General features: G+C 45.3%; 1 long non-coding RNA gene across 1 annotated transcript; it reads right to left on the bottom strand.

Annotated features, from left to right (window-relative positions):
* Positions 1–1510: 1510 nt before the first annotated feature.
* LOC132652449 (uncharacterized) lies at positions 1511–19308 on the bottom strand. Its single transcript, XR_009590032.1, has 4 exons — positions 18343–19308; positions 16173–16318; positions 2498–2626; positions 1511–2179 (listed from the first exon to the last, which is right to left on the bottom strand). It is a non-coding gene; the product is annotated as an uncharacterized LOC132652449 (long non-coding RNA).
* Positions 19309–19886: the final 578 nt, after the last annotated feature.

The raw sequence follows: 19886 nt of genomic DNA, 5'->3' as shown, positions 1-19886 counted from the left end.
AAAAACCTCATGGATGATGGATAGATAGCTCATCAGTTCTTGAAAAGGGAAAGTTAACTTCTGTTTCTCCAAACTGGTATTGATCCATGTATTATTTGCATGGAAGCAGGACATTGGCGATGCAACCCCGGGCTTCAGGCTTTCTAGACAAGCCTGCCATTGAACTGAATTGCCAAACCTGTGTCGTGTTAGTTAAAATGACTATAAGAGAGAGAGAAAAAAACCTTTTGTTTATAAAGTTAAAACCAAACAAAACCTACTATCACTATCGAAAAGCAAGAGCAGTTCTTGGAGACTCACCAATGAATACAAGAAGAGTCCCGCTTGTTCCTTATGAGGTAGCCTTGGCTTCGAGCAGGGGAGCCCACACAGCTGGCTGTACAGCTGTTAAGGGACAGAAGTGGGACCTGCAACCTCATGCTGCTGTCATTTTCTGAGCAGAAACTGTCTCCCGTCCTACAGTACAGGCAGCCAACACTTTTGTTAGTGTGATGTCTGCTTCTTACTGTGTGCCAGACCCAGCTGTACTTGTCTTATGGGAACGTACTTCACCCTCTCTACAACCTGTGACACGGGAGAGCAGCTTGCCCAGGGTCACCCAGGGAAGCATTCTGCTGAGCCGGAGATCTGTCCCCGACAGCTCGGCTTCAGGATGCAAGTGCTTAGTTACATTTAACATGGTGCCTATTTTTATGGGAGATCTAGGAAAGGGTCCAACACAGATGAAACTGGGAGTTTAGGCAGAAGCTGGGCAGATCTGGGATGGGGGTGCTTTTCCTCCCCTGCAGCCTCGTACTGACAACATGGGAGAACCAGGAAACCGCCCTTCCAACCCCACACCCCCAGCTCCCCTGTGATCATTTCCATGTGTGTGCCTCCTGTCAGCCACACCTTACACTTGTCTGTTACCTCAGGAAGATACATGCATCTTAGAGCAGGTTTCCAGTCTGTTGGCTCTCTGAGGTATCCCAGCCATGTAGAGCTGAGCCGATAGTTGTTAAAATACCTGTCACTTGGTGAGTTACCTGGAATGCTGAAGGTTTTCAGATTTGTAACACAAAGCACAGTGATGGACCACTCGGAGACAAAGAAGACCCCACAGAGTGTGATGGCGTGTGGTGGGCCATGAGGATGCTGTTCTAACATGCAAAGAATTGCTCTCAGAGGAGGAAGTGGTGCCCCTGAAATCAAAGTGACAACCCTCCTGGGCCAGGGAGATTACTTTGTAAGTAAGACAATGGGAAGAGACAGAAAGGCACCACGGGAATGAGGCAGCAGGAAGTGGGGAGAGGGTAGTCTCTGCTTTCAATTTTCTTTGTCTTTACAGGTTTAATGTTTCACTGTAATCCCTTTTGATCCCCTTGTTGAAATCATATTACTTAGACACTTGATTCTAGTAGAATCTTAAAAAAACAAAAATGCATGCGTACATGGGTGCCTGCAGTGTGTGTGTGTGCGCGTGTGTGTGCGCGCGTGTGTATGTGTGTGTAGGCCAGAAGTCAACATAGGGTGTCTTCCTGGTTCATTCTACACAGTTTTTTGTTTTTTTCTTTTGGAGACAGGGACTCCCTATGTAGCCCTGGCTGCCCTGGAGCTCACTATGTAGACCAGGCTATCCTCAGACTCACAGAGCTCCACCTGCCTCTGCCTCGTGTGTACTAAGATTAAAGGCATGCGCCACCCATCGCCATGACTGGCATCTACTTTATTTTTTTTTTTAAGACAAGCTCTCTCATGGAACCTGGAGGTTATTGAGTTGACAAAATTGGCAACTTCCTCGGTGCCAGTTACAGGTTTTTATGTGCGTGCTAAGAATCTGAACTTAAAGTCCTCAGGCTCACGCAACAGACATTTTACCAACAGAGCCATCTCCTCAGCCCATCTGGAGGACTCTTTAACCGCATAATTTTAGAAGGCTGTGGAAGGTTTGGAGTGAAGCTGAGCTGCTGTTTGGTGTCGCTTTCCATTTTCTGTGGGTGCTAAGCAAAGGCTTCCTACTGGAGATCTGACAGTCAGGGAGAGCAGACGGAGAACTGATTCCCTCGGAGGCCAGGTTTCACGTCTCAAGCAGAACTATCGTGGCAGCTTTCCTCCACACGCTTTACGGTCTTCGAGTCTAGTCGGGCCCTTGTGGGCATGTGTTGTCTCTTCTTTTCCAGCTAATCTCTCCCGGGATTGGCTAGCATAGAAATACAGAACGTTTTGGAAAGCTGCATTAGGTATAACAACTGCCAAAGGTTCTTTCTTATGAGTCCCTGAGATCTGCCCACAGTGGGGCCACAGTGCCCAAGGTGGGCACTCCTGACACAGAGGATGTCTCGCACAGACTTTGTGACTGCAGATAAATGGCTCTGTAGAGGCTGGTTGTGGTGGTTTGAATAAGAAATACCCCCTTCACCCCCTGCATAGGCCCATTTATTTAATCACGTGGTCAGGCCCTGGTTGGCAGCACTCTTTGGGGAGGAAGTAGACCCTTTCTTTATGAGGTAAAGCCTACCGGAGGAAGTACATCACTGGGTGCAGGTTTTCAGAGTTGATAGCTTGGCCCCGCACTTCCACTTCATCCTGCTTGCTGTGTTCATTCGAAGATGTGATCTCTCGGTTTCTGGCTGCCAGGCCTCCCCTGCTGTTACAGAATTTCCTTTCGGAACCATAGCCCCCAAATCCTCTCTTTTCTATAGCTTGCCGTGGTCATGGTATTTATCACAGAATAAAATAAAAGTAACTGTTTCGGACATCCCGGGGTTGCTACCTGCTGCGGGCGTGGCTGGCACACCCTGCCCTCCACCCTGAATTTCCCAGTACATGGGCAGGGCTTCCCCTTTCCCGGAGGCTCTTCACCATATAATCCAGACATTTTGGTTCCTGTCTGTCTCCTCTGCTCTCTTCTCTTTCTGAATCTCTTCTTCTCCCTCTCCTCTGAACATGCTTCTCGCTCTCGCTCTTTCTGCCTCCTCCTCCTTTTCCTCCTCTTCCTCCCCTGCATGGCAGCGTAGAGCTGCTGCCAATAAGACTGCTTTTAAGTACTTCGTTTTGCCGCTAGCTCATTCTGTTATTTCAGTCAGTAACTAATACTCATTTATCATTAAAAATACTAGTAGCTGGGACTAGAGAGATGACTCAGTGGTTAAGATCACTGGCTGCTCTTCCAGAGGATATGTGTTCAAAATTCCCAGCATCCACGTGGTGGCTCATAATCATTTGTGACTCTGGTTCCAGGGGATATGACAACATTTTCTGGCCTCACTGGGAACCAGACACACATGGTACACAGACATACATGCAGGCAAAACATCCATACACATAAAATAAACATAATAAATTTTTAACTTATAAAAAAAAAATCCTAGTAGCAAAAACATCCTTAAATGTAGAAAAAGAGGCTAATATTAAAAATCTGTCCAGGAGGATGCAGAAGGCAGGCTGAAACCTCAGCCTGCAGTCCCTGCTCTGGGTCACTTTCTCTGCTTATAAAATGTACATAGATAATGAAAGTGTCTGCCAGAGCCCTGGCCTTTGGTAGATGCTCTCACAAAACCCCTGTGCTATGCTGATGAGATAACCCTGGTCAAAGGCCGAGAGAACTGAGACAAATGCACGCGCAGCGGACGCCTGGCTAGACTCCTCAAGAGTATTGGAGCTGTGAAAAATGAGAAATCTAGGAGCTGTCGAAGCCCACAGAAGACTGGAAAAGAAATATGGTTTCCTGAGTCCTGCAACACAAAGTCAACATCGATGGAAATCTGGGGCCGATGAAACAGACCTGAGATTTTGACAAATTTCCCACGGTCATGTAAGATGTAAAGAGCGGAGACACTAGCATCTTTGCAGCTTTGACATCAATCTGAGTGTTACTCCAAAATGAAAACTGTGTGGACACACACAGTACTAGGGATTGAACCCAGGGCTTAGCATATGTAAGGCAAAGGCTCCTCAACGGAGCCACACACCTAGCCCCCAAACAAGCCCTATTAAGTAGGTACTATAGCTATTTCATTACACAGAACTATGATTTAAAGGGATTTGGTTGCCATGCCGTCAGAGCAAGAGAATTCTACTCATCTGAAACAGGACTGTATCCCAGGGCCATTTTCAATGGTTACTAGAAGGCCTTGACCTCCATTGTCCCATTCCTCCTTTTTGACCCAGTTTCAGCTTCTTACTCTTACTGAACGCTTACCGGTTCTATTTTGTTTAGTCCTCAGGACAATCCTACAGCATATCTCTATATTTCACATATAAGAAAACAGAGGATCAGGGGTGGGGACCAAAAATTTGCCCAATATCACACAGTAACTAGAGTGGAGCACAGCTCTAGACCCCAAGGGTTGACTATAGGGGGCCCCTGGAATAGATTCGGCATACACCCAGACACCAGATTCTCAGCTCAAAGGACAAAGGGGAGGTGTCTTTGGATTGGGCAAAGGCAGCATCAGGTGTTTCTGCAGGAGTGGCTTTTAAGGAGAAAAGGAGGAAGCCTGTGCTAGGATGAGTTGGGAAGTCCTGATTGGCCATGTTCGCCAGTGTGGCCAAATAATGAATTTTGATTGCTGGACCTTGGTGTTTAGAATCAGAAATGAGTCAGTGGCCAAATAAGGGGAACGGATCTTGGGGGCTAGCTTAGGAATGCAATCTAACAGTTTAAGCAGGGGAGAGGAAAGAGAGGAAGGCAAAACCTGCCAGAGCCATGTTTGCCTTGCTCGAGCCTGTTAGAGAGCCCTTTCACCTTGATGATCTTGGTGATTAATACCCATTGTGTATCACCAGCGGCTGCGCCACAGAATGGAAGCTCCCTTAGCTGCTTCCTGTGAAACAGGACTGTCAATGGGACACAGCCTTACAAAGCGTAACAAGCACTTAGGACATCTTTTCCAGAGAGCATTGACTCCTTACTTGGGCCCTTGAACATGCTAATTACTCAATAATGTTCTCTCTAGAAACCCCAAGCTAGTTAACCTAACTCCCTTCAAGACTGAAGGCACAAGGACAAGAGTAATGAGGTATTTTCCTGCTGTCTTTTTTTACAGTGTTTTGTTCCAGAACTCCAAAAAGTACCCACGGGTCTTGTGTTGTCCTAATCCTGCCATTTCCAGGAAAATGAAGACTTCCACGACCGGTGACTCCAGATCACACAGCACAATCATCCAGGGTGTTGAGGTGCAGTCAGAGTGTGAGCTAGGCTCTTCAAGCAATAAGGGTATCTTTCAACCATCTTGCACAACCAGACTTGAGAACAACTGGTCCACACAAATTAATTACGTGCCCCCACTGCCCCAGTTCTCTACTTAAACCTAGCGTCAACATGAGTTTTAAACCCTAAAACTCCTTCCCAAGACCCTTCTGTTTCAAAACCCTTGGACCTTCTGCTCTTCCCAGGTACAGATCTTTTAATCAGCCAATCAGGATTAATTGGGGAGCATTCCTTCTCATCACCTGTGTTGGGGGTTGGGCTGATGCTTGTACTTTGATATTAATTACTGGCCCTCAAGATCTGGTCACTGACCTATCCTTGTGTAAACCTGCCTAAGACATTATTCCTGACTGGTTGATTAAAAGGCTTAAAACCTGGGCAGGGCAGAATGTGGTGGGCATGGCTAAGGTTCCCTGGGTTTGGGGTTCAGGAGAATCACGGGAAACAGACAGACAAGAAGAAAGGAGGCAGGAGGACACCACGATGGGTTAGCAATGGGTTTACATGGAGAAGGAACCATGTGGGCCAGGAGGAAGGGTGCCAAACATGGCGTGGAAAGGCCTAGATGAAGAATACAAGCAAGTATTTATAAGACTATAAATGGAAGGTAGGAATGTGCTAAGGCAGATGACATTGGATGGGGGCGGGGAAGTAGATAGGGAGGTTATTAAAAATAGCATAGGTAGATATATTTGCCCAGCACAAGGTAAATAGGAATTATAAAATCTAACAGGTGTCTGTGTCTTATTGATTGTGATAGTTGAATAATACCACCATGATAATCACAGGGCTAATAACAAACATGATTTAGCCCGACACCATTTTACCGCCAACAACATAGTTGTGAGCCATCTGATCTGGGTGCTGGGAACCAACCTCCACTCCCCTGCAAGAACACTTTTAACTGATGAGCCATCTCTCTGGCTCCTAGCTATGCTTCCTTGAGATGGCATTTTAGCCTACTTGAATTGTTTGGGAGCCTCTCAGAACCCCAGATGATGTGGCAGGAGCCGGGAGATAGGAAGTCCAGGATGGTGCTGCAAACATAGAGACTTGCTGGGCTGCGAGGCAGGAATGAAAGTCATGGTGAGAGGACAGTCAAAGCAGGGGCTGGACAGACAGCCCCGCTGCACTGCTCAGGGCAAGCCCGAGGCTCTGCAGGGGAGGAAAGTGAGAAATGAAGCAAAAAAGGCAGAAGAGCTGAGGAGTGGGCTGCTGAGGTTGGCTCAGCAGTAAAAGTGCTTTTGCACAAAGCTTGATCCCAGATCACACTGTGGAAGGAGAGAAAAGCAGAGAAAGGCTGGAGTGAAAAGGGTCTGTTCCATAATCCTCAAAAGAAGAAATAAAAATACAAATGGCCAACCGGTACTTTTATTATTATTATTATTATTATTATTATTATTATTATTATTTTATTATTATTATCCATTGCCATTTATTTCATCATTTTTTCTACCTACCATCCATTCTTCTCCAACAAAGGAAACTTCACCTTTCGTTTTATTCATTATCCCCTTACCTTTGTGAGTTATTTTTCCTTTCAATTTCATCTCCATTGAGGCCTCCATACTGTGACTTTTTTTTTCCTTAAGAGCCACAGAGAGCCTCTTCAGCTACATAGACATAGACGCTTCCTCCTCCATTCCCTCCTTTTTGCTATTTTCAAACAGAAGGCCTAACTCTCAAAGCAGGGTCTCTGGATGTAGGCAGGTTTCTAACCCTCTTTAAAGTGATGTATAATTTATGAATGATTAAAAATAAATTCTTTGTAGCATTCATAGCATCATTTATTATTTAATTATACATTTTAAAAAAAGCTGTGTACTTTATATGGACAGATGGACTGACTGACTCTGGGCTTGGTTTGGGCTTTTGAAATCTCAAAGCCCACCCCTATCGACACACTTCCTCCAACAAGGGCACACCTACTCCAACCAGGCCAATCTGTAAGAGCTTCTTGGGGTCATTCTTATTCAAACCAGCCCAGAGCTTTTAGGAGTTGATGCTTCGACTTCCTTATAACTACTTTAGGGCACAGTCTTTGCTTGAAGCAGCATCAGTCTAACATCTAAGTCTCCATCTTCATTAATACTCTCCTTACAAATGTACCAAGAACAAGCATTTCACTTGTTCAAATAAGAGGCTCTTTAGATAGGCCATCAAGTGCCATATTCTTCAGGTTTTTAAGGACATAAAGAACACTTGTCCCCAAATCTTAGAGAAGTGTTAAATGGTTAATATAGGTCGATGCATCTTTCTTTCTTTCAGACAGACATGAAACTTTGCCTTTGGTCTAGAGAGTCAGCATACATATATACTGTGCCTTTCAGCTGGGTGTTCCTAAGAGCCAACTCCGCCATTATCTCTTAACTCCCGGGACTGGCCAACAGGTACTTTTAAAGATTTTCAACATCATTAGTCAACAAAGAGATGCCTACCTCAGTCAGAACAAGCTATCAAACAAGGAAAAGGACAATAAAAGCTGGGAGGGATAGGAAGCAAATGTGCCCTTCTGCGCTTGCCGGTGGGAGAGCGGCTAGATAGAGCAATTATGAAAATCGGATGGAAGTTTCTTAAAAAAAAAAAATAATAGAATTGCTCTAGGACCCTGCTATGCCAGTGCCAGACACATCCCCAATGGTGTCTGTGTGCTATCGCAGAGAGATTTACACACCCGAACCTACTCCTGCATTATTCACAATAGCATGGCAACGGAACCAGCCTTGACGCTAGAAGCTAGAGGAATGAGGAATGAACATGTGATGTATATACATGGGAATTTTATTCGTCTTTAAAAACTGAAACCACAAAATGTACAAGAGAATAGATGGCACTGAAAAGCATCACATGAAGTGATGAAGCAGACTGAAAAAGACACAAACTCATGTGTTCACTCTCATTTACAGACGCCTGTGTACAATGTGCAGGTAAGTGGAGTGTGGGTACAGGTCGTGAAACTAGACAGAAGACCACAAGATGGGAGCAGGATGAGTAAGGGAGTGGGCAACAGCAAACAGGGACATGAAAAGGAAAAGGAAGGGGCCGGAGCAATGCTCTTCTATAGGTCCTGAGTTCAATTCCCAGCAACCACATGAGATCTGGTGCCCTCTTCTGGCCTGCTGGCATACATGCAGGCAGAACATTGTATAATAACAAATCAGGAAGGAAGGAAGGAAGGAAGGAAGGAAGGGAGGGAGGGAGGGAGGGAGGGAGGGAGGGAGGGAGAGAGAGAGAGAGAGAGAGAGAGAAAGGAAGGAAGGAAGGAAGGAAGGAAGAAAGAAAGAAAGAAAGAAAGAAAGAAAGAAAGAAAGAAAGAAAGAAAGAAGGAAAGAGAAAGAAAGAAAAAGGAAAGAAGAAAGAAGGGGGAAAGGAGGGGACAGGAGGGAGGGCTCAGCAATTAGAAAAAAATCACTTGCTGCTCTCTTGCAGAGAACCCAGGGTCAGTTCCCAGCACCTTCGTGGCAGTTCACGACCACCTATAACTCCAGTTCAAAGGAATCTGACACCCACTTCTAACCGCCACAGGACATGAGTGCGTTACCCATATATACATGCAGGCAAAACCCTCATAGATTTAAAATACTTTTTTAGAAAATAAAAAGGAAGCTGTGGGGGTGGAAGAGGAAAGGGCAGAAGAACCAGGGGAATGGGTAAGACACCGGGGAGAGAATCAGCCAAAACAAGTTTTGCAGAATGAAACTTAACCTGTGTACGCTAATTAAACAAAATTAAAAGAAACATTTATTTTACTTACTTATCTTTTGGTTTTTTGAGACAGGGTTTCTCCGTGTAGCCCTGGCTATCCTGGACTCACTTTGTAGATTAGGTTGGCCTCAGACTGACAGAGATCCACCTGTCTTTGCCTCCTGAGTGCTGGGATTAAACGGGTGTGCTACCATGCCCAGCCCAAAACATATTTTTAAAAGACGAGATCTGTTTGAATATTGATGAAATAAGGAGCAGAGGTCTTGAGATAATCTTTCATTTTAGCATCTCTTATGTAGATAAGAGAACAGAACACTTTTACATATCTATTCCAATTGTTAATTTTCCCCTCCTCTTTTCTTCTTAGTGCATAAATCATATATAGGACCTTTCCTCCAGTGCTAGGGAGTGAACCCAGGGCTTATAAATCAAGCACCCTACCACTGAGCTGTAGACCCAGAAAGCTTGAGGCCTTTTGCTTGCCAAGCAAGCACCCTACCTCTGAGCTATCTCCCTGATCCACCTGATAAGTTTCTGATAAAAGCACTCTTAAGATTTGGCACAATTACACAGAGATGGCTTCATAATTTTAGCTATTCTCCCTTTCTCTGTGTCTGCCTCTGTGTGTCTTTCTGTTTCTGTATATCTTCTCACTCTGTCTCTCTCTCTGTGTATGTCTGTCTCTCCTTCTGACTGTGTAGCTAGCCTGCGACTCACAAAGATCCACCTACCTCTGCTTCCAAAATGCTGGGATTAAAGGTGATCCTACCATGCTTGGCCCTCTGTCTGTCTGTCTATCTGTCTGTCTTTTTTATAACTTCACCAAGTTCAGTTTGTGTTCCCACTACTATTATCCTGCTAAATGGATATAGCATTAAAATTACTTGCTACTACACCCATACATCACTCAGACTCAAAACTTGGACATTACTCAGGCATTCCTGAAATGGAAATCTGAGTCCTCAGACCAACATCAATCAGAGCAGAGTGGAGATGGGTTCCTTCCCATTGGGCTTGGATACATGAAGGCAGGTGAGAGGGAGAATAAAATGTCTTTCTTGGGATTCCTTCTGTCCATCTTATCAGGCAAGGAACTCATGCACACCCAAATCAAACAGCGTATTTTCAATGCCAGCATCTTGGTGCAGTCGATAAAAGAATGGAGGTTGGGAGGATGATTTTTCAACTTAGCACACTTTAGCAGTGTCGCTCAAGTGTGTTGGTTCTTGAAGGCAAACAGTATTGCTGGGGTAGACAGCTGGGAGTCTGGCTATGAGCACTGAAACCGAGTTGTGTTATTCACCAATAAAACTGTAGTACACTTTCACTCCTCCATCAGCGACATGGAAAGTAAGCCAACAAGCATGCTTACAGCGGGTTAGTCACTAAGCATGCTCACATGTGCTGTGTTTCTGGAGCTCAGCAGCCACCTGGGAGGGGCGGGAAGATCACTATGCATTATTGCCCTTTCCACTACAAGGCAAGTTAGACTCAGAGAGATTAAGCAGCTTGAGCGTGGAAATGACCCAGCCTCAAGTAGAACTAATGTCTTTTGACTCCACTTCTCTGATTTTGGACCACACAGCTAAGAAAATGATGTGCCACATTTGATTTTCTAAAGACTACTATGGCTTAAATTTTCATGGGAGACCAATACTTCGAGGTCAGTAAGTACAGGCATCCCTCAAGCATGGAACTGATTTTTAAAAAGCATCTCGTAGCTCATTCCTCTGCTGAATTCTGAGACCACTTGCATGGGTGTCTGAGGGTAATGTTCCTAGTACTGTGAGCACAGACTTGAACTCTATCTTGGAAACTTTCATTGGCAGATGCCCACTTTCCAGGACCCTATGGCACTTCTGTGGGCTCTACAGCAGGAACCTATAGATAGTCTGGCTCCATGCTCCATGCTGTTAATCACCACCTCTCCAAGCACCTACACATTTTTAAAAATTTTATAAAAATTAGGCATATATGTCAGTTACAATCTATTAATTTCTTTGAGACAAATCCTGCACAAGAGTGGGTTTCCACCTTGAAAAAAAATAATTTTAAAGAACAGTCTCCTGTGAATAATGACTAATATTTGCCGGGTTATTTAGCCAAGAGGCATTTGCCTAGCACCTACTCCATGCCAAGCAGCTGGAACACAAAAAAAGGGCAGAGAGGCCACCTGTACTTAAGAACGTTCTAAAATAAGCCTAAGTTGGAAATATGTGCACCATCAAAATGAAATAGGGTGACGTGGTGAAACTGGATGACTTGAAGCAGGGTGAGTGACTGAGAGCCAGGCTGTCATCAGGCACGGCGTTTTGAGGAGCGGGGTTTAAGACGGTCTTGAATTTCCATGCTTCTCATGGATGTCTCACTGGGTTCCAGTTGAGACTCTTTCTGTCTTGTGAATATTTCTAAATTTGCCTGGTGCTTGGAAAGAGAGATAGTAAGGTGCACCGTGAAATCACTCTCCTCCGTTTTTTCCTCTTCCCTAGATGGGTTGCATCAGCTGCACCAAGAGGCTGACCTTGAAAACATGCTCTTTGGTTTGGAGGTACATGGGTTCCTTGCATGATGAAATGGAAAGAAGAAAACCCAAGAAAGACGTATCATTTCCCCTCTCACCTACCCCCAAAGAAGCAAGCAGAGTGGGGAGGAACCCATCTCCACTCCACCATGGTTCATGGACAACATAAATCTCTTTAAGATTTGAGGACCCAGATCTCCCCTCCAGAAATGCCTGGGTTATATGCAACTTTCACATGTGAGTTTTCTTTTTGCTCAAGAAATGTTTGAAAATATGTACATTACAATCCAGGAAGTCAAGTCAAAATATGGCCACTCTCCCCCACTAAGTGAGTATCGGGATGGAGAGGGAAGAGGAACCAGAGAACATGGAGTTCCACCGTCCAGAGATGTGGGGCTTTTGTTAAAACAGTGGAAGTAGTGAGCCAAGTCTGAATAGACACTTGAAGATTGGCAGCAAGGAATAAATTATCTTTCATTTAAAGGATAACTACTGAGCTGGAATGTATACTCAGTAAGGTGAATAAAACACTATTTCTTAACTTCCAGGGCAATCTAGACAGTCAATAGATGTGAAAACAAAACATTCTGATGAGGTAAGATGAGGGATACCAGACAGTGTTAGGTTCTGTTCAGGATCACATTTCCTTAAAACACAGTCAGATTTAGATGAAAACTGTGAAACTTATTTAGCAAATGCGTATTTTTTAAGAAATAGTTTTGCATGAGTGTCCTCAGCCATGCTCTTCTTAAAGAGATCGCTGTGTATTTGTCCAGGCTTCTTTATTGCAGGACAGTGTGAAGGAGGGTAGGGAAGGCTGTGGAGACCCATCCTCCCCACAATCAAGTCACTGCCCTTTCCAAGTTTTATTCAAGGCTACAAAAACGTGACATGAACAGACACAGGAGAAGTCTATTAAGCCACATTAGAAGGGAAGTTGAGCCTGTACATTTCAATTTTGATAGGGACCTTGAGTTATAAGGGTTATAAAAAATATAAAGGGGGATACTCTGCCATGAATTTTTTTTGGTTTTGGTCATAGGTAAGTGCTTAAAAATATACTCAATACTCAATGTATTATTGGGTTTGGGGTAGAAGCTGAGAAAACTCACTTCAGAGAAGCTTTAAAAATGAAAGTGCTATTTTCTGTGTGCACAGGGAGGCGGCCAGTCTGAGATCTGAAACGCATCCCTGAGGGAGATTTAAAGGATGGGGACACCAAGCATGGGGGAGCAGGGTGGGCTCTTGCGTTGACACAGGGGGTTGAGCGAGGAAGTGAATGTGGGTGACTGGGCCTTTCCAGGTCACCTGGTTTCAGGACCCTCCACTCAGCTTTTTGCAGTCATGTCCCCTCTTGTACTTTGGCCTGGAATTCAGAATGATAGGGGAACAAAGGGGTGGACAAGCTGCAGGTTGTTAACCGAGAAATTTACAGTGATAAAGGAACAAAGGAGCAGGCCAGCTTTAAGTCAAGACAGGCAACACATTTATGTCTTGTGTGCCTTAGTTTAGATAACGGGATAACGGTAACTTCTGTGTTTACATCGGTTACCAGTAAACAGATAACCATGAAACATCTGAAGAAGCATTGTCTCCGTCAATAAAGATAGAGAGGTTGTGCCTGAGATGGCTGGACTCAGGCAACCGTCTCCTAACAGGAAAAAATTTAATGTGGAACTCCATAGCTTCTGTTCTGAGTTCCTATTCTAACTGTAGAGTTCATTGAGTTGTGTAGATTTTGGATCTGGTTAATTTTTTGGTGTGTGATATTCTTGTTTATTTGCAAGTTTTTTAATGATAAAAATTAGTATTTTTCTTTTTTCTTTTTTTTTTTTAAGACATGGTTTCTGTGTAGCTCTGACTGTTCTGGAACTCACTCTATAGACCAGGCTGGCCTTGAACTTAGAGATCTGCCTGCCCCTGCCACCCAGGTGCTGAGATCAAAAGGACTGCATCACCACTACCTGGCTTAAAAAACTTAAAGGTATCTTAGAAATAATGTTTAAAACCAGTCCATTCCTTTTCCCAGTAAGATGTCTGAAGCCAAGGTTAATGATTTGCTGAAGGTCATGCGGCTGGTTTGTGACAAGAGGCATAAGCTCAGGGCCTCCCGGTTTCCTGGCATGATCCTGCAGATGCAGGTGTTTTTGTAAAAAGAAGCAGACCACCCCCACCCCACCCCCCGACCCCAGCAGGCATCCTGGGCACACCGGTGATCTCAAAACTTGTCAAGTAGAGGCAGGCATAGTAGAGGTAGGCATAGTGAGTTCAAAGCCAGCCTGGGCCATAAGAAGTCCTATCTCAGAAACAAACCTCTTCCAGATACAGCAAGACCCATGCACCTAGGAGCTCATAGAGATCATGGCAGCATGCATGTGACCTGAACAGGTTCAAACCAGATGAAATACCAGTGCTGAGAAGGGGAGAGTGGACACAAAGCCTTGTCCCAAACCAGGAAGCTATTTGCAATTGATACCTGCTGGGAAATGAAAACCTGTTTTCTCCCACACAGAGCAGGCTCCATGTTCAGGAGGAATTGGTCAATACAAAATGGACTCCATGGGTTTTTTTTATACCTTTTTTTTTTTTTAATTGAGGGAGAAAGGAGATGAAGTTGGGTGGGTAGGGAGCAGGGATGATCTGGGAGGAGTTGGGGGAGGGGAATAATACTATCAAAAAGCTATTATATAAAAACATAATTAACTTTTAAAAACACACAACAAGAAATGGACTATCAAAAAGCCCATGCACACAGTGAAAACTGACCAAGCATTGAGCGACAAGACTGTTTAAAAAGAGAAAAGTGATGGACAATTAGAAAGCATGTAACATGTCTCTCTCACATTCCATAGTTTTTGGCCACAGAGGGATCTGCCCTGGCAGGCTGGGTAGTCTCCCACAGTGGGATGTGACCCTCTTAACCATGTGTGCTCTGGGGCCTTGTTCTCAGTTGCTTGCCCTCCGAGTGGAGTCATTTTCACACACACACACACACACACACACACACACAGACACACACACACACACACACACACACACACACACACACCCATAAGAGCACAGCCAGTTTCTCACTAACTTCCCTCCCTCATGGTCAGGTCTTGGTCGACAATACCAAATTACTCTCACTCCATCTTATGCTCCAAGCTAAACACTGACTTCTCCTTCTCTTCAAGATCACATAACCATAAGCTAGTCTCTGCAAAGCGTTCCACAGGCCGACATCTGCTTTTCTTTCCTCAGTTCCCGAAAGGATGCGATTATAAACAGAGCTTCCAGAAATTTTTCATTTGTCTGTTTCCATTATTTCACTGCTTCTCCGGTTTCGGTCCTGGGGATCTCTACTGCCGGCTGCTTATATTTGTGTTACCTAAGAAATAAATCCTCTTAATTAAAAAACAAACAGTCTGTGGTGGCAGAGTTCTAGGCACAATGTAGATGGCACCTGATTAATCCCGTTCACTGAGATCTCCAACGAGCAGCCTGGGTTTTGCCCATTCTCTCTCTGCTCCAGACCTGCCAGCAACAGCGAGAGACAGCGGAGGATGTGTGCGCGCTGTTCTCAAGCCAGTTGTGGAAAACAGAACCCCTTGTTTTGCTCCACAAAGATTGGTCTTTGTAAAGAAAGAAAGAAAGAGAAAAGTCTTTTTAAAACTCCAGACAAAGGAAATTCCTCCTATTTAGGAAAGGGATTTAGATGCTGGAGCTGTGCCTGCCTAGGTCCTTAAAGCCTGCCTGGCTCTCTTCCTGAAACAATGACAAAATCAGCAGCCCACCCCTTGCCCCGACACCAAACAGCAGGAGAGGAAGCCCACGTTGTGTCCAAAACACAGCGCGACAGTCTACGGACCATTGAATCACTCTGTGGAGCCGAGAAAAGCACTGCCTGTGCGTTCACACTGGACCCCAACCCGGGTCCACCGTGAGAAGGAAGGATATCGCTTTTCTCGTTGGTTCTCAGGATGAGCTGAGGTAACTCCCTGACAACCAAGCCCTGGCCCCAGCACACAGTAAATGTAATCATTGAGTGACAGCTGAGGTGTGACGCAGACAAATGAGCTCGGCTTGGGAGTGAAGGAAAGAAATCCCATAGGGAGGGATGTCAAGCCAAAAAACGTCTACCCCAGACAGGCAGAATGGCCCAGCAGGCCCCACTCACCCAATACAGCCAGGAAGGATTCTGGCTAATTTTAAGATTTATTCAATCAATTATAAACTTACAGAATAATTGAGCAGTCTTTGTTTCTCTTGGCAAAGTCCTGCTTTGCAAAGTCCTATTTGGCAATGGAAGCCTAAATTCTTTTTTTTTTTTTTTTTAATTTAAGAAAATTGTTTTAGCAACACGATATAGATTGCCTGAACAACCTCAAAGTTCCTTCAGTTCAAAACACACTGTTTCTGACAGCAACATGCCCTTGAGGGGAGCATGCGGGAGGACAGACCTGAGCTTTGGAGTCACACGGCCAAGGATGCCTCCTGCTCATACGGTTTGGAAACTGGTCCAAACCTATGGTCTCTTTGAAACTTGGTTTTTCAATGTAGTGACTGGAGATTGTAATACCTACCCTATGGCCTGTGGTAAGAGTTCAACAAGGGTGAGAGTGCCTAGCCTGGTTCTGCACACACAGCAACTCACCAGTATGTCCTCAGTCTGTCTAGGAGAACCTCCCGGGAGAGAGTTAGAGCTGTGTTTAACCCTTTGCCATCTGAGCTCCCTACGTCTTACGTTGACAGCCTGTTGAAGAAGATACTTACCAGCCAGAGCTTGGGTGTCTGGGAGTTACCTCGTTCATCTTGAGATCCAGTTCATCTTTAGGAAATAAGAAACTTCTCCCAGGAGATTCAGGTTGGGGTCCAGGTCAGTGTGAGTCCACAAACAGTGTTTTCCTTGGTGTTGAAACCTGAGGTAAAAGGGTTATAAGTTGGAGGACAATCTGAGCCAAATAGTTTCTAGCAAGCCTAAACACCTTGTCTCAAAGTGATTTAATGAGTAACAAATGAATAAACAAAATATAAGGAGTCCTGGTATATCCATCACACCATTTGAAAAATAAGAATAGGTTTGGAGAGATGGCTCAGCGGCTAAAGTGCTGTTTTGTACAAGCACAGGATCTGGGTTCACCTCCCAGAGCCTCTGGCAGACTTAGCTGCACAAAATAATCAAAGGCTGCGGAGGCAGATACAGGCAGATCCTGGGACGTCCTGGCCAGCCAACCTAGCTTAATGGATCTGTTCCAGTCACGTGAGAGAGCCTATCTCTCACACAGCTCCTGAAGAATGGCAAGTAAGGTTGTCCTCTGTCCTACACACACACATACACATAAGCAGCCACATGTACAACTGTACCCTCACACATACAAACATGAACATAAACATACATGCACAAATAATAATAAAATAGATTACAGGCTGGTGATGTAACATGGTAGAACCTTGCATGTAGAAGGCCATGTGTTCAATCCCTAGCAAAGGTAAACACACATATATGCATGCATACATATATACAGACTTACATACATACGTGCTATGGTTTGAATATAGATAATAGTTTCCAAAAACCTCCTGTGTAAAAAGTTCAGACAGCAGGGAGGTGTCACTGAGGAGGGGTTCTTGGGTCATTAGAAACATGCCTTTGAAGGGGACAGTGGGACCCCAATATCTCAGTGTCTGTCAGATGTAAGAGACGGCCTCGTCACATCTTTGCCAGAGGCACAAACAATAAGGTCGTCTGGTTTCGGACTACCACTTCCTGAACTGTAAGCCAAAATAAACCTTTCGTCTTCATAAGTTAATTGTCTCAGGCATTTCATTACAGTAACATGAAGCGTTCTAATACACACCTAGTATTACAATAGAATTGAACTCTCCTATGCAGTCTCCTTTCTCATTTGTTCCTTTACACTTTCACTGCATGGATGTACACCTTGTGATATAGTGATTTTTGAGTGTAATAAATCTCTGCTCAATAAAAGCTTTATTTGCCGACATGTACTTAGCCAACTGACTTCACTGAGAGTTGAAGTGAGAAGCTGAAAAATCAAAGCAGGTCAAAGCTGTGAAAACATTCACAAAAGTGCTTATTTTCCACTTTTGTTCCAATTGTTTCTCAAGTTTGCCTTTGGATTTTTGAAACTTCTCAGCCTTTCTGGTAAGACCAGGTATAGATTTTTTTGACCCTCATAAGTTCTTAGGAGAAACGCCAGTGTTTTTTAATCCTTACGTAATAGATTAAATGATTCATTCACTGTAAACATCCCTCTGCTGTTGCATAAGCTGTAAAAAGGCCCAATGGAAATAGGCCTGCGACAAAGAGAATGTTATTTCAGTAACTTGCTTCAGGACTCCTGCGACCAATGTGTATCTCTGGTTACATAAGCAGCTAGGTTTGCAGCAGATACTCGGACCACCACGGGTGGGCCCCTGGAAGAGCTGCTGTGAGCACATAAAAGGCAGCCCAGCTGGACATGAGGCTTAGAGCCGTCTGCCCACAGTGCTGGATGGAAATGTAAAGGGCAAATGGAAATTACCAACCCAACCGTGAGAGGCAGGGGGGAATGAGGGCGCTATTTTAAGCACAGTGAGAGGAGAATTTGAAGTGAAAAGGGCAGGACCCATTTGGACAGTAGGTGGCACAATGCTTTTTTAGTGTTGCTAAGAATTACACTTGGAAGGTGAGAAGTGATAAACTGTGGACCAGAGGGGTGAGGTAATCCAGGAGAAACTCTACAAAGAATTGTCACAGAATGCATACTCACATAGATACCTCAGTACACGCGTAATACATACACACACACACACACACACAGACAAACAGATAAGCTTAGGAACCTGTGGATAGAGGCAACAACTTCCTGTAAGACTTGACTGCGTGGACACTCTCACTCTAATTGTTCCCTAGGCCTCCACCGTGTTTCCCAGAACTTACCCACCAACGGAGCAAAGTGCTGACTGAGTGCGTCGAATCCCAGGCACTTGTTAATGACAGTCCTGTGTGCCAGCTCCCCTCGGAAGGATGAGGTCCCAGGGAGGACCAGCCATCAATGCCATGGAAAGCAGGTGCCCATAGCCAGGGAAACCTGTCAGACTGGCTTGAAGACTACTTTGGTCTTGTTCTGGGATGGGAGGGGGGGGTTGTTTCTGCAACAGTTTGGGCTCTTCTGCTTGAGATGCTGGCCTTACAGCAGAAGCCAGAGAGCAGAGACTTCCACATCTGGAAGAACAAGGCTCCCTTCCGGGATGACCAAAGGCCAGACACAGCAAGGAGATCTGGTCCAGTGTTAGACCTGCTGAAAACAGACGCTACGACCCCTGGCTGCAGAACCTGGAACAGATGGTAGGTGACCAGGCATCCTTTGAAAAGCCACTGTGGGTGAGTCAGGTAGCTCATCTGTCCCAACTGAAGCAAGGGACTCGAGGGCTGGACATATCCTCAGAGGGAAGCAGGTGTTTAGCAGTTTCGGTGAAAGGAGGGCACCAGCGGAAGGCCACCTGCGGCAGCTGCTCCAGAGGGCTGAGCTGGACCACAGGAGGAAGCCGCGCGGCCATACGCGGAGTAGATGGAAAACTGTGCTTGATGTTAATGTTCCCTTTAAGTGCTCACAGGCACACGTCCACCGCAGATAAGGCAAGGCGGGTGGTCTAGAGGCCGACGGGGCCAGAACGGGGTGGAGGGCGTTAACACACCTGGAAAACGGGAATTCAGTGTGGGAAAGAGGGGCTGCCCTTCCCTCTGCCCGCCTGGCAGCCTCAGCGCGCCGCCAGGTTGCCGAGCACCGCGGGGTGGCGCTGCCGTCTAATCTTTTGTGACCAAGGTCAGCCTGTCTCTCTATGACTATCGCAATCACTTGCGTGTTGACTGCGTTGTTTTCTTGTTATCTTACAGACTGAACAAAATTTGGAAGTCACCGTGAAGGAGAAGATTCTCTCTGAGGCGGGCTCAAAATTCTGGCCCTCGTTGCAGTGGCATTTTCTCTGAAATAACGAACCCTCGTTCGTATCTGTGCTCCTCCCTCCCTTGTGACATTTCAAAAATAGAGGTCAATACTGCAACTGACAGAATCACAGCCGTCACTGCCGAGGTGAGGCTCCAGGCCACCGGGGAATCCTCTGGGTCGTTTTTACTTTGTCTCATTGTTAGTGCTACGTGCCTACGTTCTGCCTCAGCTGTCCCTGGCTTGACTCCCTTATACCCAGTCTTGCTTCCTTTCTCCTAAATAAACACACTGAAAACAAGACCCATCCAAGGTCTTCCTGAACCACTGTCACCGTGTGGGAGAAGGAAGTCAACACACAAAGGGAAACGGAAATCAGAGAGGAAGGCTGGGTGCAGTCAACCAGAAGGCCAGCTCTAAGGCAGGCATCCTGTGGTCTGCTTATGTGAGCCAGACGGTTCATGTCTGAAAATATTCTGTTTCAAGGCTGGGTTGATCTGGCTCTTCAAGCAGAGAGTCCTGGCTGGTGTAAGAGGCG

The sequence above is a fragment of the Meriones unguiculatus genome, chromosome 2 (assembly GCF_030254825.1).
Source record: "Meriones unguiculatus strain TT.TT164.6M chromosome 2, Bangor_MerUng_6.1, whole genome shotgun sequence".
NCBI classification, from domain to species: domain Eukaryota; kingdom Metazoa; phylum Chordata; class Mammalia; order Rodentia; family Muridae; genus Meriones; species Meriones unguiculatus.
Note: the sequence above shows the minus strand (reverse complement) of the source record. Positions and strands in the feature narration are given on the sequence as shown.